General features: G+C 39.3%; 1 long non-coding RNA gene across 2 annotated transcripts in view; it reads left to right on the forward strand.

Annotated features, from left to right (window-relative positions):
- The window catches only part of LOC117244464, a 15880-nt gene extending 10645 nt beyond the window's left edge, over nucleotides 1–5235 (forward strand). For both annotated transcript variants that reach the window (XR_004497632.1, XR_004497633.1), the window contains one exon: nucleotides 2570–5235. This is a non-coding gene — a long non-coding RNA (uncharacterized LOC117244464). The remainder of the gene's footprint in view (nucleotides 1–2569) is intronic.
- The last annotated feature ends 2077 nt before the right edge of the window (nucleotides 5236–7312 follow it).

The raw sequence follows: 7312 nt of genomic DNA on the forward strand, positions 1-7312 counted from the left end.
ACACACAGACACACACACACACAGACACGCATACACACACACACAGAGTTAATTTAAGTCCTTTCCTTGTACCAGTCTATCACATATTACAGGTCTTCCTCATTCCTCCTATTTTTCTATAAACAGCCTTAATTTCATTAATGCTTTGATTATCTGAGTCTCGGAAGAATATTTGCTAAGATCTACATTTTCCGTGAAAAGACAGACAATGAGATAATAACTTTAATAGGTATGAAAATATCTAGAATTATCTAGATATCTAACTATCTAGAATATCCTAATACAGAATGACTCTGTGATAAAAAGTATTAAATGAAACTCAGAGCACAAACAGGATAAAATGGTCTTTCATTTTAAATGGAAAACAAAACAAAGAAAGATTTCACTATTAGCATACAGGAAGAAGATATTATATGGTGCATAACAAATGTCTGCTCAGTGCTGGTCAAGCAGACAAACAGCCTCAGGACTTGCAAACAAAATGGAAAAAACAGAGAACATCCTTGTGCTAGGGTAGGAATCCATGGTGCAGCCTTACATGGAGTAAAGTTCCAGACCAGTCTCCTGATTTCAGGCATGAGGAAACAGAATTGGAAGAACGCAGAAAAGGGCATTAGAAGTACTCAGAGATGGTGTGAGCAGAATCAAATTGATTTAGAGCTTTCAGCTGGAAAAAGAGACAGCTGAAATCACATCTATGATTTCTATCTTGACAGTAATGTCTAGTTTGATGTGCACTCTTACTTTTAGTGGCTCCTCTGAAATAAAAGAATACCTGTTTTTATTCACTTTTGGAGAGTGAACTCCTTTGGTGCTATCCTAAACAATTATCAAACTTATACTGTAGTAACAGAATTTTCTGTCTCCCGCTTTCTATATTTTCCTGATCCTCAGTGAATAGTATGTTAAAGCCAGTTCCTTTTTTGTTCTTTATAACTCCTTTTCAACTCCACCATGCTAGTTTCTGCCCTCTTTGAGAGTGGCACCACTTAGGGCTTAACCCATCAGAGCATTAAGAAGCGTTCTGCAGGTGCTACTGCTGCCCAATGCCCATGATGGCACTGGGGTAGCTGCATGGGTGCTCTGCCCTGGCTGAGCCACAGGGCCCCAGCAGAGCCAGGACAGCGCCCCACACTCTCAGCACAACATAAGCACAGATGGGGCAGGCAGAACCAGGCAGACAAAGCCTGAGAACTTTTCAGGGAGAGCACGTGTACCTGGCCTCTTCCTCTGGTCCAGTCTCCTATGCTCACAGACATCGGAACTGCCTGTTCCTTTTATTATCTGTTAATAGAAGCATTGTTCACAAATCTTGTCTAATCCCTTTTTATGCCTGCTAATAGCCTGCTTTCCCAACCTCCTGTGGCAACGGATTCCGGAAGTTCATTAACCAATGTGCAAAGAAGTGCTCTTTCATTTCAGAAGCAACTATATCTATGGTCCCAGCCCATAAATATAAATTTAAAGAAAATTCAGTCTATCACTGTTGTGAGTATCATCTTTTGGCCTATGTGTTTGCAGGGGATATGCACACAGAGAGTGGCATGAAAATGAATTAAAATAAATATTAATGCAAATATCAGCTTCTTGCATTTTTTCCAGGGGAAGGTGAGGAATTGTTGTTTAACCATTGCTACTACCTGGAAAAATGCATGCCTCTTCTCCACCTAAGTATAAGCCTAGCCCTGAGATGGAAGCATGTCCTTCCTCATGGGAAGGGAAGGCAAGGCTTGGCTCTGCACTGCCATGGTACAGCACGTGGTCCTTCTGCAAACCTTGTTTGGGAACTTCTGCTTCTCACATTTCCCAGTTTGTTATACCATCATTTCAACTAACCTTGTTTCTCACAAGTCTGTGTGACAGTGCCAAGCCAGGCTGCACACAGAGAGAGAGTAAAGCAACCTGTGCCATGCTTAATCTACAGCTGTCATCCCTTAATTTATAAATTCCATGATGCTATCAAAATAAAGACTCTCAGTTTTGTCTTGCAATATCTATTCTTTACCTGCCCAACCCTCTGTTGTTCAGGTAACTCTCCACCCACTTGCTCTTCCCCAAGCTCCTATGTTCCCTGTGGCTTGTGGTCCAAGTATTGTTTAGGTAATTAGTCATGTCTTCACCCACCTTCCATCCTTCTTTTTTTGTTATTACTATTTATTGGTTTTATTGTGGTAAGGCCTAAGGATGCCAATTAGGAAAAGGGATTTTGTAAAAAATTGTACAAGTTCTAAGCTGAAGAACTCACCATCTGGGTCTTAGGCACTCCATGGGTATATATAGAGAAGTATATAGAGGTATATAGAGAAGTGTGAGGGAGTCTGGGAGCACAGTACAGTGGGATAAAATGTTTACACAGTGTAATAATAGAGCTGGCTAGCAAGTGACCTCTGCTAGTAGTCATCAGTAGGTTCTGTAGGGAAACAGAAACTTTCCCAGCATCATTGGAAGTCCTTTCATCTGGGTATTTTACCAGAGATGGGTAACTTAACATTGATTTAATCTGGAATGTGCTAGGCATTGATGCTTGTCATTTAAATATGTAAAGTAATTGTTTTTCTGTTTTTTCCAGGGCAGATTTGCAAGGCTGCCCAGAGGAGTCTGCCCTGTGACTGCTAATGCTGTAGTCACCATACAAATACAGGATTCCCATCATTCAGTACCTTCCAGAAGGCTGAACAAAAAGTTGAAATCATGGTGGTGAAGAGGGAAATGGGAAGGACAGAGGAAGGATGAGGATACTATTAGGAAGAACATAATGAAAAATCCATCATGTTGGTTAACTGTATCCTTAAAGCAAAATATATGTTGTGCAACTGTGACACATTCAAGTCTGAACAGCTGGTTTTGGTGAGAGGCAGCAGAAATTAATTTCCCGTGCAGCTTTTGTATTAATAATTCCTCTCATTAAGGTGTGGTCTAATAGTGTTTGCACAGGCACAGGAGTCAGCCCTAATATTGTTTTTGACAGCCATCTCTTCTACAGACATCTACAATTCATGTGTCCTTCTTGCCTCAATTTCTCTGTACAAGAAAGGGAAAGAACTGCATAAGCTTTGGTTAAGATCTGTAAAGTAGCTGGCTACTACACTGTTACTACTCTTTAGCCTTTTGCAACAACATGAAGACAGCATAACATTCAGGTATCCTGATCACATTGGGTTTATTTCAAAGCATCAGTGAATCAGGCCCAAGGGCCAGGTTTAGAAGCTCAAGATTCTGACCCACAGGATCAAGTCCCTTGCAAAAAACTACAGGACCTGGCTAACCCTGGGTGATATTTAACAACCCAAAGACCCAGTAAGGTCTTGTCCTGCTAAGACTTATTTTATTATTCATACTGTGCTGGATTTTAATACTATTACTATAAATGATTGAACTAAATTACATTATTGTAAAGACTACTTTCTGGTCTCTTTTCCCCCTCATCTCCATTATTTAATAATTCCTTTAATACATAGAAGGACTTCCAGTTGTCAGTGTGAACTTTCAAGATTTTACTGCAAAACAGGTGATCCTAACTTTCAGTTAACCAACAAATCCTCAAAAACAGTGACATAAAAAGCATATTCATTCTTAGTGATATCCACTGATTTGGATCATGAATCTGTTTAAGATCATATAGTGGAGGTTTTCCCCAGAGATGTGTTTTAGCCCTGTACATTTTCATGTGCTTTCTTCTAGTCTAGCAGTACTGGTCCAGTGGGGATCTAATGTGTATTTGTGCTTTATGGGATACAATACAATATGTATGTGTATATCAGAATATATATGACTCTGATATGACCATCTTAGTACAGACAGAAGTTATATTAGTACAAATTACAGCATTCCTCAGGCCCAGAAGATAAATAATTGTATGGGTAAAAGCATATTTTTGTTGTATAACACAACCACTCTGTCCTGCCAGGAGCAGAGGAAATGATACTGCTTTGTTAACAATGATATAGTTAACACAGTAAAAATTTTATGAGTAAAAAGCATTAGTACATAATGAAATTATTTCTTTCTTTCTTCATCACATATTGTCGTTCTATTTCCACTGAATCCTCTGCTCAGCTCCAGATATGATAATTTTATCTTATGTTTCTTTTATTTTATTTTCTCCTGTACTGTTCATTCATTTTCTGGAAGGTAGATGGAAAACACCAACCTCCTTTCTTCTTGCTTCAGAGGTGCCTCATGCTGCTTTTCCTCTTATGCTGATCAGCTCCAGAAATAACCCTGCAGAGCCATTGCTTGGCTTTGATTCGAGAAATCCCTCTTCCTTCTCCACCCTGTCCTTTCTGGTTTCTCTACCTTCTCTCCACAGACATCAGACTAAACCAGTCTGTTTCCTTTCCTTATCTGGTGTTATTCTAATCACATAAACATCACCTTGCACTCTCTTCTTCCTTCTCAACTTTGAGATTACTTCCCGCCATCCTGTCATGAGCCCAGTGATAATTTCCTTCAGCAGCTTGCTTTCTTCTCCTCAGTTATTAGAAGCAAAGGCTCCCCTGTTGCATATTTTTAGCCCACAAGTTAAGAGTGGCTCAACACTTTCCTTTATTCATTGTTATTTAACCAAAAGTCTTAGTGATGGGAAGAAAATAGAAGGTATTTTAAATGTCTTTTGTAGGCTTGACTGGTTTCCAAGACCTACAGCTTAAAATGAGAAGCCAGTCAGAGAAAAAACTACTTTCAGAAAGTTCTTAAAAATCAAGATATAATAGTTTTTAGAAATTTCATTTTATTTGTAGCAAAGACCTCTCAAAAGATGACAATGGAAAAGCCTAAGGCTCATGTAAGCCCAAGGCACCAAGCAGAAAATACAAACAGAAGTTTCACTTTGCTAAGTAGAAAGCTGGAAGCACTGTATACATTAATGTTGAAGAGTTTAGTGGTTACGAGAGAAAATGGAGTGATTATTGCTGATGTGTGAATGTTGCTGACATAATTTCCATCAGCAACAGCTCATGAAATCAGTTGCACAGGAGTTCTATTACCTTTCCTGTATCAAAAGATACTGGAGTACATAGAGTTAGTGGGACACACAGTTCATAGAAAGACACGGACAAGCAAAAAACTATAGTGAAAATCTGTAGACTTATATGAGCCAAAATATCCCCATTTTTCAAACTGTTGTATGAATGAATATATCAATTTTGCTCATTATATTGTATACATTATATCCTGTTTGCCTAATATTTAGGCTTCATGGTGTGTCAAAAATGACTGAATAAATTGTGGCTTGTATGTGGCAGAGTTTATTTAGTATATGAATTCAAGAAAAAAAATAATCAGTAATGAGATTATATACTAGCTGATTATTTTGTGTGTGTGAATTTGATAAAACAGCATGAACTAGGCAGATGATAAGGTGTAATGTCCTTCAATACTGTTCTTCTATAGCACTTGAAAATTTCATATTCCACTCTCTGTATCTGAAAGAATCTCTGCTTCTCATAATGGTGGGCAGATACCCAGGTCAGGTGCTTAACTTGACAAAACCTAAGGATTTTTCTTGAAGCCTTCTACCAGTCATGGTGCAATTAATCTATTTGACACAGATTAATCAGAAATCAGTGATATATATAATATATATATATATTATGTATTATATATCATATATTATTGCCTATCTCGATGAAACCAAGTCACCTCCATTTCTCAGCAGGATCTCTTCTTCAAATTCAATGAAATGTTCAGCAGGTCAAATAAATAATCAATTAACAAGTCAAATCTTTTATTAAATTGGCTTTTTTAGCACCGGTAAGTTATCAGTTAAAAGGTTCCAAGTGGGGTCTCTTCCATATTAAGTGTTCTATTTCACTCAGATAATTTCAAAACCAACTGGTACAGCATAGGCACAGCTGATACAACTTGTCTGCAAACATACACAGGTCAAAGCACAGGGCTCTGACTCCTAAGTGGGGTCTGCTTGGCTCATTCAGGTTGTGTGCAGCTCAGTGACTTTAGGCAGCTTCTGAGGCTTACAGGAGCTCTGTGGGCAGCTTGACCATCTGTGCGGGGTGTGCTGTGTGTGTCGGGCAGAGCACTTACCCTTCCAAACACAAGTTTTTGTTTGGTTTCCCAGTGAATGAAGCTCATGGTGCTGAGTCATATGGCAGGAGAATGGAGGCAGTGAAAGTGTGACAGCCGTCATCCGGGACGGCTGCCAGGGAGGGATGAGGGGTGTTCCCAGCAGTCCTGTAAGCTCCGAGCAGGGACCAGAGCTGTAAATTCCCTCCCTGCCCCCAGCCTTGCGGATTGTTCCCCCTCTGTCCGCAGCTGACCAGGGAGTGACCAGAGGTGGTTGGTACCTGTGGTGGTGTAGGCATGAGGACAGGAGACCTTTAGGAAAGGACCTCATTCATTGGCTGTGAGATTGGACAAATGTGTAAACTTTACAATGTAGCTAATACAGCTTTATATAAACAAGAAAATGGTAATTTAGCCACGTACTTAGACAATTAAAAAAAGGGAGATATTGTGCCCTTAATTATTCAAGTTAAACCTTCAAGGAAATGAATAGGATGGTGGAGGGCACAGGTCATTCACATTATAAGAAATGAAAAGCAGATTTGATTTAAGTTTCCTGGTGTAGCCAAGTTAACAGTATGGCACTCTGCTTGTTTACATTGGACAAGTTGGAAAAAGCCAAAATAAGAGCTCGTTTTGAAAGAAGGGTTGAACGTTTTCTGGAAATGGCAACACAGAAATATCCTGCATAGAAACAGGACCTATGTATTTTTCCTGCTTTACATCTGAATGGACACAAACCAGGCAATTTGCATGAAACATGGTAAGAAGCTAAATGTCACTTGCTGTATCAATTTCAGAAGAGTCTGGAACTGGAGTGAAATATCCAAGAAAGAAAATATGTGGGTAAAACTGTAGGACTGAAATAATTATAATTTAGAACAGAATAGTTTTACTATAGCACAAGAATTGTTTAATACCAATGTGGATAAAAAAAATCTCTGTCATTAAGGTCTGAAATCTGAGGAAACCAACCCATTTCTATACATGACATTAAGCTCAGGAGAGCTTCTGCCAGACCTTTTGATCTGCTAACTTCTTTTTCAGTATGGAATAGAGAGAGGGCTGGATGAAGACAAGCTGAAGTAAATGTCTAATAGCTACACAACAGCCAGAAAAGAAATGGCCCTGGAAAGGTCTAGAGTATGATTCTGAGTCTGAGCATCCTGCAGCTGCTACTCCCTGCTGGGTTTTCAGCACAGCTCACATGGCAAACCAGAGACACTGACTTAGCAGGATTTTATGGGCATGGGCAATGTGATGTGGATGAACTTTGCTGGACTGTGGCCCA

The sequence above is a fragment of the Parus major genome, chromosome 1A, assembly GCF_001522545.3.
Source record: "Parus major isolate Abel chromosome 1A, Parus_major1.1, whole genome shotgun sequence".
In the NCBI taxonomy this organism is placed as follows: Eukaryota; Metazoa; Chordata; class Aves; order Passeriformes; family Paridae; genus Parus; species Parus major.